We start from the raw sequence: 12,152 nt of genomic DNA on the forward strand, positions 1-12,152 counted from the left end.
TGTTGACTATTGTACATTTGGCTCAAAATATAATAAATAGACTTCAGAAAATAAACGGAGTATTTAACAGGATATTTATCTGGGTGGAAACTCATACATAATATTACATAATAGTGGCGACGAGGAGGGGATCTCAGTGACTAATCCGGCGTGCTACTACAAAAGAATCACAGCTTAAATTCGGAGAAATATAATAATATATACGTAATGGCATTATTAGGTCACGTTGAGTAGTTTGACATTTCAAATCTGACCTCATGTAATTCGTATGCAGAGAGACTGAACTTTTTTCTGGAAGCTAACAAAGTAACAGACGCTGACCAGAAACGTGCAGTGCTGCTGTGTGTGATTGAAAGTAAAACGTTTAAAATCGTTAGGTCGCTCATCTCTCCTGCTAAACCCAGTGACACGTCATAAGGAAATTGTAACATTGTTAAAAAAAATCATTTTGCACCCACCCCTTCAGAAACAGTTCAGCGATTTCATTTTAACAGGAGGAACCAAAAACCAGATAAAAGTTTTGCAGCTTACATTGCACAGCTTCGAAGGCTGTCTGAAAATTGCAATTTTGGGAACAGTTTGGATTCCTTGCTTACAGACAGACTTGTATGCGGGTTCAGAGATGAGGCTCTTCGGAGGAGGCTCTTAGCAAAATCAAATTTAACTTTTGCCTTAGCTCAGAAAGAAGCACTTGCATATGAGGCTGAATCAGTACACCCTAAAGAAATACAGGAATCATCTATTAAAATGTGCACATCAGACACCCATCATCTGCAAAATAAAAACCCAAAAGCAAAATCTTATTTCCTACACTCAGACGCTTTGGACCACCACGTAAGGAAATTGCGATAGTTGTGGAGGGAAATCACAGACGTGACGTTTTTAGTTTCAGAGAAGCTGTGTGTCACAAATGTAAGCGCCGCATCTACAGAGAGCATGTCGACAGGGGGATTATCCAGTGAAAGGCAAGCCGGCAAGTGCAAGTGCATCTTACAAAGTAGAACAAAGAGGCAGTGCAGCTGCAGAGAGTTTTGAAGATGGACCTGATACTTCTGCAGAAATTATCGACCGTGTGGGGGCTTGTACAACCAGACATAAAACATATACTCTTGTCACATTACAAGGAGTTACATGCAGAATGGAAGTGGACTCAGGATGTGAGTATTTCTTAATCTCAGAGGAGATTATCCACCGAGGCCCTCAGAGTTCAGAAAATAAACAGAGTATTTTCCAGGATATTTATCTGGGTGGAAACTCATTTCAATACATAATCTATTAATCTGTATTACAGAACACAATTGAAAATTTTAATAACATGGCATGTTTATTTAAACGAGTAAGGCACAAACCATTTCTTCATCTAGCTGAGCAGATGTAGTGTATGTAGACCAAAAGTGTTAGGAAAATACAGAGAAAATAATATTTTTTTAAAAGAATATTACATGCAACGTGATGTCTAAAATTTATTTAAACTTGATTAAAATTTCTACCAATGACAAATCTAGATATGCATCAGAGTCAAAGAGCTGATTTAGATTATGAATTTGTGAAAATAACTACCAGCCAGAAATATATTTCATTTTTTAAAATTAATAATATTTTCCAACCCTCCATTCATTCATGATTAAATCCTCCTAATCCATGAGCCTAATCTGATTTTGAGGTGCAATTCACAAATCAAAACTAGATGCAGAGTTAGTTCTCAAGAAGATTAAACTAAAACAAGGAAATGCTTCATCGCCACCTAAAAACAAACAAAAAAAAGCTTTTGGATGCATGGATAATATAATGTTGAAGATTACCGTAAATGGAATCTAATGGGAAGTCTCCATGGTAATGTTTGACTTGATATTCATATCATAATCCCCTGAGTCCCTAGTTCACGTTATTTAATAAGCTTTGCAAACCAGTATACTGTACACTCACTGAGCAAATTATTAGAACACTGTACTAATTCTGGGTAGAACATCATTTAGCTATAAAAACAGCCTCAATTCTTTGTAACATGGATTACACTAAATGCTGGAAACAATTCTGGTCCATGTTGACTATCGCTGTCCTGTTCAATAAACCAGTTTGACTTTTACTTTGTGACATAGTGCATTATCATGCTGGAAGTAGCCATTAGATGACGGGTAAATTGTTCCATGATGGGATGCATATGGTCAGCAATAATACTCACATAGGCCAAGGCATTCAAGCAGTGATTGATTAATATTCATGGGCTCAAAGTATGCTAAGAAAAGATTCTCCTCACCATTACACCACCAACCTGGGGCCTCATGTATAAACGGTGCGTACGCACAGAAATGTTGCGTAAGAACTTTTCCACGTTCAAATCGCGATGTATAAAACCTACACTTGGCGTAAAGCCACGCACTTTTCCACGGTACCTCATGCCTTGTCGTACGCAAGTTGTCCGCTCGGTTTTGCAGAATGGCGGCACCCAGCGTCAAAGCAGTGCTACTGTTCCTGTGTGGTTACTCATTATTTTCATGACGCGGCTTTATAAATACACCGAAACTAACAGCATATTGTTTATTAGTGTAACGCATCTGATTGTAATTAACTCTTAACAATATAATGTGTCCAGGGAACAGCCATAGTATTCCAAATACCATAACTGATTTAGCGTTGTTATTCTCACTGCACCTTCCTCTTCTTATTTTTCTTCTTCTTCTTTCAGCTGCTCCCGTTAGGAGTTGCCACAGCGGATCATCATTTTCCATATTACTCTCACTGCACGACTCGGAGTATTTATATTACTGTATCTGAGTGGGAATCACAGCAGCAACTGATCGGAAAGAGAATTATTGGTATACAGCTTCAAGGACACGCTGTCTCAGCCACTGCAAAACGTTTTAAAGCCTTTCCTGTACGGACCTCGCGGTTCAGAAACAGTTTAATCCCAAGAACTTTAAATGTACTCAATCAATTGCTCCTTGTAGAACTGTTTGTACTTATAAGTACAATCACCCCACTGTAAACTTGCACTATAGTTATAATTATAATGTATTTACATATGATGACGATATCATTTTTAAGGTGAAATGCAGCAAAATATGTTTGTTAAATTATACACATAAAACTTTAACTTCATTTAAATAATCTATATTCTTCACTGGGAGTGTCATGAAGGATAGAATAATTAAACATGTACTACGAAGATATTTCAATGTTCTTTAAACGTTTTGAAGAATCGGCACTAAGCTTACAGGTGGCTCAACTTCTATTACAGAGCTGATTGTGTGGCGATCGGTTACTTGGGGAAAGAAAAGCTCTGACTGCAGTGACGGCCACGCCAATATATATTGAATATAAAACAGAAAGAGAAAATAACAACATAGCTAAAAACGCAGCGACATATTTCCGCAAACGTTAAATGCTTGTGTCATGAGCACGAGGCGGCTATGCAGTGTCTGCAATGGACGTGGCCATCCACCGTGCATACGCTGCCTTACTGACACTGACGGACGAAGGAGCCACCGATTCTTTCTCTGCCCAGTGTCACCACAAGCCAAGAGCCGCCCCTGAGTACTGCTGCAATAAATTATTTAATCGAAGTGAAACACATGTTTAATAACGTGCTTTAACTCCTATCATCATGAAAATGACATCACGTATACATCTCAGTATTTTAGTTATTCAGAGAACTGTAATATCACGAATGTAATGGACTCTGTGTCCAGTTGGAGGAAGAGAGCTGGTTTAAGAAGCAAGTAGTGATTCACACACATAGAGCACATAGAAGATCAAATACAAAACAAAGCATTTACGTGCTACTTTAATTACGATGTGATTTGAGAAACTGGTTAATTAAACGATTTTAAGATGAAGTTTATGATGTTCTACTTTAATGACAAAATAAACTACATGATTAAAGTGGAAATGTCGAGATTGAAGTTGACATTTCGTGCTTTTTCCCCACCGTGTGCCTTTTTTCTCTGTATCCTAATAAGCTTTCATATGACAGTGACATCAGACAGTGGGCTTACAACTCGGCTTCTCACGGCGACTTTGATATGTGACTTCTTTTTTATTTCCGCACTGTGCGATTTTGTGAATGTGAGCTTTCAAGTTTCTCCAACACGCTATGTCACTCGATCAACTTCCTTTTGTTGATTATACCACAGTTTATTTGAACAAATAGTATGTTTTTCCTTTGCCTCCACTTGGTATTCGCTGAAATTCTTATATTTTCCCCCATGCTTTTCCCATTGTCTTTTCACAGAAGGCTGTGCTTAAGGGCGATTTATATTGATTTGCATATTCAAAGAAGCGTAATTCTGGGAAGAGTTGGGGCGTTACACAATGCGCGTGCACGAGCGTTAGTTTTCACGCTGATCGGGATTTATGTAGCGGAAGAACGTGGAAGTTCGCACAGATTCCTGCATCTGGATTTTTCTGTGCGTAAGCACATTTCGGCTTTTGTGCTTACGCCATGTTAATAGTGCAAGTTCTACGCACGCCGTTATACATGAGGCCCCTGGACTGTTAACACAGGGAGGACTGGGTGCATGGATTAATGCTGTTGATGACAAATTCTGACCTTATCATCTGTGTACACCTAAAATGAGATACATCTGACCAGACTACATTTTTGTAGTCTTCTACTGTCTAATTTTTGGTGAATTTAAAAGAAAAAGAATTTAGGTGAACACATCTATTGCACAAGGCAAGAACTGTTGATGAACTGTTTGATAATTTTGTGTGGTTTCTTATTTGGCAATTCAATATGCAATGAGATGATGACCCCAGTGCCTGCTGGCTTGTCGTACAAACAAATTAGAATGTGTTTTTAGAAGCCTCAAGATTTTATTTTTTTTTTTAATTAAAAATACTTGAATGGTTTACTTTTGTAAAAATAATGCTTTGTTTACAAATGTTTTTGTAGTTGAAGACTTTATGCTTTCATTTGACAGTACCACAACCTGTTTGACATGCTTCATGGTAAAAGTAAATATGTACCTCAGAAAATCTGGCTTGAAAGTTATTTTAACATTTTAGTTTGGTTAAGGTCTTTGGATTAATCTTTTGAATTTGAAACACAATTGGAAGAGTTCGGAATAAGTGATGCATTTGGGGAACATGTCCATGTTTGTTGGCTGCCTTAATAAAGCATGTGGTGTATAAAAGAGGATGTCATCTGCTCATAACTGGACTTAAATCAGTCATTTCAATTCCATTGTACTCAACATATTCCTTTGTCTGGGTGTAGAACTGAAATTTGCAATCAGTAGCCACCTAAAACATTAAAGTGAGAAATTGAGAAAGTATTTCTACCCAATTGTAGTGACTCTTCCAAGATGATGCATCCCAATTCCGCAGGGTGGTCAATGAGTAGTTTGTAGAATATGTCACACTGAAGGGAAAAACTAAAATGTTAACTTTTTTTTTCTCCAACATTTCATGTTTTATTCTGACTATACTATATTTACTGTCAGTGTGTAGCATGCTGGTTTTTAAGTGGAAGAAAGCTTTATAAGAATAAATTGTATTAATTTGAACTTTAGATTTGCCAATAATCATTTCAAGGTTAAGTAATATAAGACAGTGCTGAGATATGTAGTCAGATTACCTTGGAAATATGCAGAATATTTGTCATAAATCAAGTTTAATCATTCCCTAATAGTTAAAGGCCAATATTTGCAAGATGACTAAGGAAACTGCAGTCATATAAGACATTTCAAATACATCCTAGTTTCTGTTTTTTATGATGTGTAAGCTTGTATTCAAGTTGTAAAATTTGCCTGCTTCAGCAAAGTTATGATGATGTCATTTGTATCATTAGATCATTCTGAGTAATTACATACAAGATAAGTTCATTAGATACCTTGTGACTCTGAGGTCTAGTAATCTGCTTTTTAAACTTTTTTAAGAAAACAGTGTAGTACTAGGATGTTTTTTTTTCCATGTTAGCCATTATGAATGTAGTGAAAGGTCAAGCTAAATGACACCTTTTATTGGCTAACTGAAAAGATTACAATATGCAAGCTTTCGAGGCAACTCAGGTCCCTTCTTCAGGCAAGATGTAATACAGAAACTGGAATTCCCTGTGTTTATATACACACTAGGACAAGTAACAACATTGGTAAATTTTAAGTGAGAAATCTTAAATGTAAAACATTAATAGACTCCTTCAGGCTAGGGTTCATTTAACAAGACAGAAGAACAATGTATGGTCAAAATCTTTGGATAAGATAACTGTCCAACAAAGTCTTTTGATGTTTCTAATGGGTTTTTCAATGCAATGTGGATCTGTGTCAGTCTGAGAGATGCAAACAATTCTCATACCTGGACATAAAACTCTTGTCTCTATATTCAAACCATGTTGCAATGTGTTACATTTTAGCATGAGTTTAACTTCCCATTCTTTTCTTTCTTGTTAAATGAACCCTAGCCTGAAGGAGTCTATTAATTTTTTACATTTAAAATTTCAAGATTACAATATGCAAGTTTTCGAGGCAACTCAGGCCCCTTCTACAGGCAAGATGTAATACAGAAACTGGAATTACCTGTATATGTATACATTCTAGGACAAGTAACAACATTGGTAAATCTTTAAGTGAGAAATCTTAAATGTAAAAAACGATGTGCCCATTACGTGATTTGGAGGCACGCTAAGGTAATGATGTCATTGTTATCTGCACCATAGACATACAGTATATAGATAGATGCCGCATTCACTGTGTTGCCCAGTCGACACGATACATCAGCCCATTTGCCATATTGTGAGTGGCAAAAGTGCCATTTAAACGAATACAGGTAGAAGTGGAAACCGGGTTTTCTGAAGAAAAAACAATAAAGTTTAAACAGTATCGTTTACATGCAACAGATTTTGGCGAATCATTTAAATGCAATTTTTTATATCCATTTATATACTAATAATTATTGAATATTCCTCCCATATAAGTAACATTTCTCGGACTGCCTTCTTCCATCTCTGAAGCATTTCTTGACTTTGTCCTGTTCTTATGCAACATAGTACTGAAGTATTGGTTAATGCCCTAGTCACCTCACATATAGATTACTATAATGATATTCTATCTGGCATCCCACAAAAACTTATCCATTGCTTACAACTTCTTCAAAATTCTGCTGCCAGTGTAATAACCTGTTATTAATGCACTGAACATATTACACCTATTCTCTCTCAACTTCACTGGCTCCCTGTTAACTACAGAATACAATAAAAATACTGCCCTTAACATTCAAAGCTCTCCACAACCTCACTGATTTCCTACAGACTGACACACCCTCTCGCTCCCTCAGGTCCTCCTCTGCCACTCTACTTTCTGTACCACATATCAAACTCTGTTCTATGGGAGCTCGAGCATTCTCTCATAGTGCTCCTCAACTCAGGAATTCTCTTTCCTCTTATATTCATCAGCTCAATTCAATAACACATTTTAAAACTGTCCTCAAAACTTATCTCTTTAACCTGGCATACCAATTGTGAATTTTGCACTGCCAGTTATCTTTGTTTGTTTGCTAATTATTGCTTTTAGATTTATCATTCTGTTGTTTTAATTTTACTAATGTTGTTTAATTTTATTGTAACGTGACCTTGAGTGCTAAGAAAGGCGCCTATTACAGTAAATAAAATGTATTATTATTATTAATAATTATTGAGACGAAAACTTGACCAATGTCTGAAAGTCAAAATAGTAAGACTGCAACTGGCAGTCTGGTCTTTCATTTAACAGTGAAATGATTCCCATTTGGAATCAAATCTGCAAGTGAGGTCTTCCAACAGAAGAACAGCGAAACATTTGGAGACATACCTAGTGTACACATCATGGCAGATGACATGATTATTGCAGCTATAGATGAAAAGGAGCATGCAGAGATCCTTCACGAGGTAATGCAGAGAGCAAGACAGAAAAGTATTAAATTCAATGAAGAGAAGATACAATATAAAGTCGGAAAAGTTAAATATATGGGGCACATAATGACAAGAGAGGGAGTGCAGCCAGATAATGACAAAGTGAAAGCAATTGTCAATATGCCAAACCCAGAAGATAAGAAGGCTTTGCAGCACCAGCTGGGCATGATTAAATATCTGGCACAATACATTCCCAATGAAGCAGCAATAACAGCACAGACAGTTGTTGAGGGAAGACGCACAATAGCTCTGGAGTCCTGAACATGATACAACACTGGACAATCTCAAGAAATCACTGATGGAGGCACCAGTACTAAAATTCTTTGATCCAAAGCAAGCAATAGTTTTTCAGGCTGATGCTTCAAAAGATGGACTTGGTGCATGTCTTTTGCAAGAGGGACAACCTGTCACCATCAGAATGCAACTATGCACAGATCGAGAAGGCTGTAATTTTTGCTGCAAGGAAGTTTCATCAGTACATTTTCAGTGTCCCAGTAATTGTGCAATCAGATCATAAACCACTGGAAGCCATCTTCACAAAGCCCTTAGGACAGACGCCAGCACATCTGCAAAGGATGCTTCTTCAATAGCAACGCTATAATCTTCAAATAAAATATACACCAGACAAGTATATGCTCATAGCTGATACCTTATCCCAAGCATATGATGTAGAAGAAGCTATTGAGGAACACATGTGTGAAGATGAGAAAGTTGTTTATGCAATGGAAGTTACTGAAGCTATTGGGGAGGAGCTATATACACAGCTACAAAGTGCAAACTTAGAGGATGAAACATTCCAAAAATTGAGTATGTTTGGTGACAGAATTATCATCCCTACCAGAATGAGGCTTATGATGCTTGAAAAGTTACACATCGCTTACCAAGGTATTCAGTGAACCAAAGAACAAGCACATAAGTACATGTACTGGCCTGGCATGTCCACAGATATAGAACAGATGATAGGAAAATGCAGTGCTTATCAACAATATCTCCCAAGAAATCAACAAGAACCCCTAAAAAGTCATGACTTACCTGAATTGCCGTGGTACAAAGTAGGTGTAGACATATTTGAGCTACAAGGTCAGTCATTTCTTCTCAGAGTGGACTATTTTTCTAAATAACCAGAAGTACAGCAGATTAGGGACAAAACGGCGCAAACAGTGATTGCAAAACTGAAAGCTGTGTATTCAAGGCATGGAATTCATATGGAAGTGATTAGTGATCACGTTCCATTTGCAAGTGCTGAGGTACGGCACTTTGCCAAAGACTGGGATATAACATGGACATTCTCCAGCCCTGGTTATCCCCAGTCAAATGTTACGGCGGAGAGAACAATAAAGACGATCAAACTGATTTTTAAGAAGTCACTTCAGACGAACACGGATGCACATCTTGCATTACTCAGTCTGAGAAATACACCAATTACAGGATTAGGTTTCTCACCAGCAGAGTTATTGATGGGCCGTGTTCTCAGAAGCACCCTCCCTGTAACAAGTCCCATGCTGAAACCCAGATACACAAAGAAAATGAAGCAGAGACTAACACAGCAGCAACAAAAACAGAAAACTTATTATAATCAACACACAAAGTCACTTTCTGTCCTTGGTCCAGGAGCAAAAGTCAGTGTAGAAACCCTGCAAGGCTGGAAACCAGCAATAGTGGTACAAAAATCTCAAGAACCAAGGTCTATTGACATTGTGACGTCAACAGGCCAGCAATATAGACGCAACAGATGACATCTTAAACCACACAATGGTGACACTTATATAGTTGATGAGGATGAAGAAGACCACTGTAGTACAGAACAAGTGCCAACACAAGAAAATGCAGGTATACCACCTCCAGAAAGCCACCAAGGGGAAGACCAAATGGACGGTCAGGTCTGAGAAAGATCCACTAGAAGTGGCAGGGTTGTAAAAATACCTGAAAGATTTAAAGATTTTGTAATGGGCAACAGTCAAATGTAAGATCCAGCAGGAAGCCAAGTACTCAAGACCTCTGGGTCTCAGGACTACATAAGCACTGCCTGCTTATGTACCCGCCCCCAACTCCCTACCTAAGTCGCTTTTGTCTGTGTACAGTCCACACGCACCTGTGAGTCACGTTGACTGTTAATTTTCCAAACACCGCCTCAGTCGGTTTCCACGTTGACTTTTCATTGTTCTTTGCGGTTCTGGCTGCTTTTTTATATATAATCCACCAAGTCACCCGACCGGGGTGGGGGGATGGGGTTACAAAGGGCAGGAACGTAATCAGTGTGAGCGTATGACCCGCACGTACTGGGAATTTCTCGTTCGTGGGGAACAATCGCAAGCCACGGTCTCCATCACGAATGGGGTTCAACGGCTTACTCACGCCGGGTAGACACACGCTGATCCATTCAGTGTAGCGCGTGCAGTACCGGACATACAAGTGCATCACAGACCTGTTAATGCTCAATCTCACGTGGCTGAAAGCAACTTGTCCCTCTAAGAATTTGGACGCCGACCGCTGTTGGGTCGTGTAACTATTTAGCAGGCGGGAGTCTCGTTTGTTTTCGGAAATAAGCATCCAAATCGCTCTACTAAGTAAGAACTGCCATGCACCACCACCCACAGAATCGAGAACGAGCTGTCAATCTTGTCCGTGTCCGGGCCGGGTGAGATTTCCTGTGTTGAGTCAAATGAAGCGAAAGGCTCCACACCTGGTGGTGCCCTTCCGTCAATTCCTTTAAGTTTCAGCTTTGTAACCATACTCCCCCCTGAACCCAAAGACTTTGGTTACCCGGTTGGCTGCCCGGCGGGTCATGGGAATGATGCCGCCGGATCGCCTGTTGCGGGGCCTGCATTGGTGAATCAGGTGAGACGGTAATGAAACAGAGGCACAGGGCTTTTAAAGACTGCTTTCTTCATTGGGTTTTAACCAATGCACGGAACGAACCAACACACAATCGTCTGTGCGGCGCACAGGCGCGGAGGGTGGAACGGGAAGAGAGTAGGACGACATCCATTCCGCTCCTTCCGTCATGCTAGTCTGCTGATTTCTCGTTCAGTATACACCGCCTGCTCAAGTGCCCACCTCCAACTCGTCACTCGAGTCGTTGTCGTCTTTGTACAGTGCAGATGCACCTGTGAGGCTAGGGTTGCCACCCGTCGTTACGGAATCGTCCCGTATTTGAGAATGAAATTGCGCGTTCTGTGGTCTTGGCCCCCAAGGGATGTGGCCCCTGCTGCAGTATGCGTCCGTTATTTGTTTGTATTAAAAGTGGTAACCCTACCTGTAACTCACAAAGACTTTTCGTTGCTCTGTGTGGTTTTTGCTGCCTTTCTATATATAATCCACCAAGACACCCGACCACAGGGGGGTGTGTACAAAGTGCAGGAGCATCTAAGAAGACGCATGTTTGTCGCGGATGCGAATTGCTGTATGTAGCGTGTAAAACAGTTTGCTATGAACCACAGTTTCGTCAATGACATTTCTCCAAAAAAACCCGACTGACAAAAACAAACAGTTACCTGAAGCAGGAATTTCTATAACATTGAAAGAAGTGTGTTTCCATGAAATACACTTGAAGCGGCAGCCATGGAGGGCAAAAGAATAGTCAACGTGGCTCACAGCTGGGTTTGGACCGCAGCACAGACCAAAGCGAGTGAGTATGTGTTTGCTGAGCTGTTTGATTTGGCGGGCAGTGGTCTGAGGTGCGTTCCTGAGCACGTGGGAGGAGGAGCTTCGTTGTTCCTTTCGTATGGTTTTTCATGGTGGACGTGGTCGGGTGTCGAAACCGAAAAGATTAATGAAAAGTCAACGTGGCTTAGACGTGCATGTGGACTCCTAGCACAGACGAAGGGGCTAACTGGGTGGTCGGTGAGTTTTTGCGTCCGGGCACATGGGTAGGCAGTGTGAATGCGTAGAGAGCGAGGGTAGAAGCAGGCCGGTGAAAAAGGAGTGTTGGTGGGCAGGAAAACGTCTTCCGTGTTCCTGCAGGAGCATCTAAGAAGACGCATGTTTGTCGCGGATGCGAATTGCTGTATGTAGCGTGTAAAACAGTTTGCTATGGTGCAAGCGGTCATGTGTTGTAACCGAAAACTCGTAGACTGCTTACTTCATTGTGTTTTAACCTCAGTTGTAAATGATTGTTTTAAAGATCCCATGAGATACCCTCAAAACCGTTTCACACGCTGCATATGGCGATTCACCTCCGCGAGAAACATGCCTCTATGAACAGTCAACGTAGCTCGGAGGTGCATGACATGAACATGGCATTAACCTGACCTGCACCGCATGTGGC

The sequence above is a fragment of the Polypterus senegalus genome, chromosome 3, assembly GCF_016835505.1.
Source record: "Polypterus senegalus isolate Bchr_013 chromosome 3, ASM1683550v1, whole genome shotgun sequence".
NCBI classification, from domain to species: Eukaryota; Metazoa; Chordata; class Cladistia; order Polypteriformes; family Polypteridae; genus Polypterus; species Polypterus senegalus.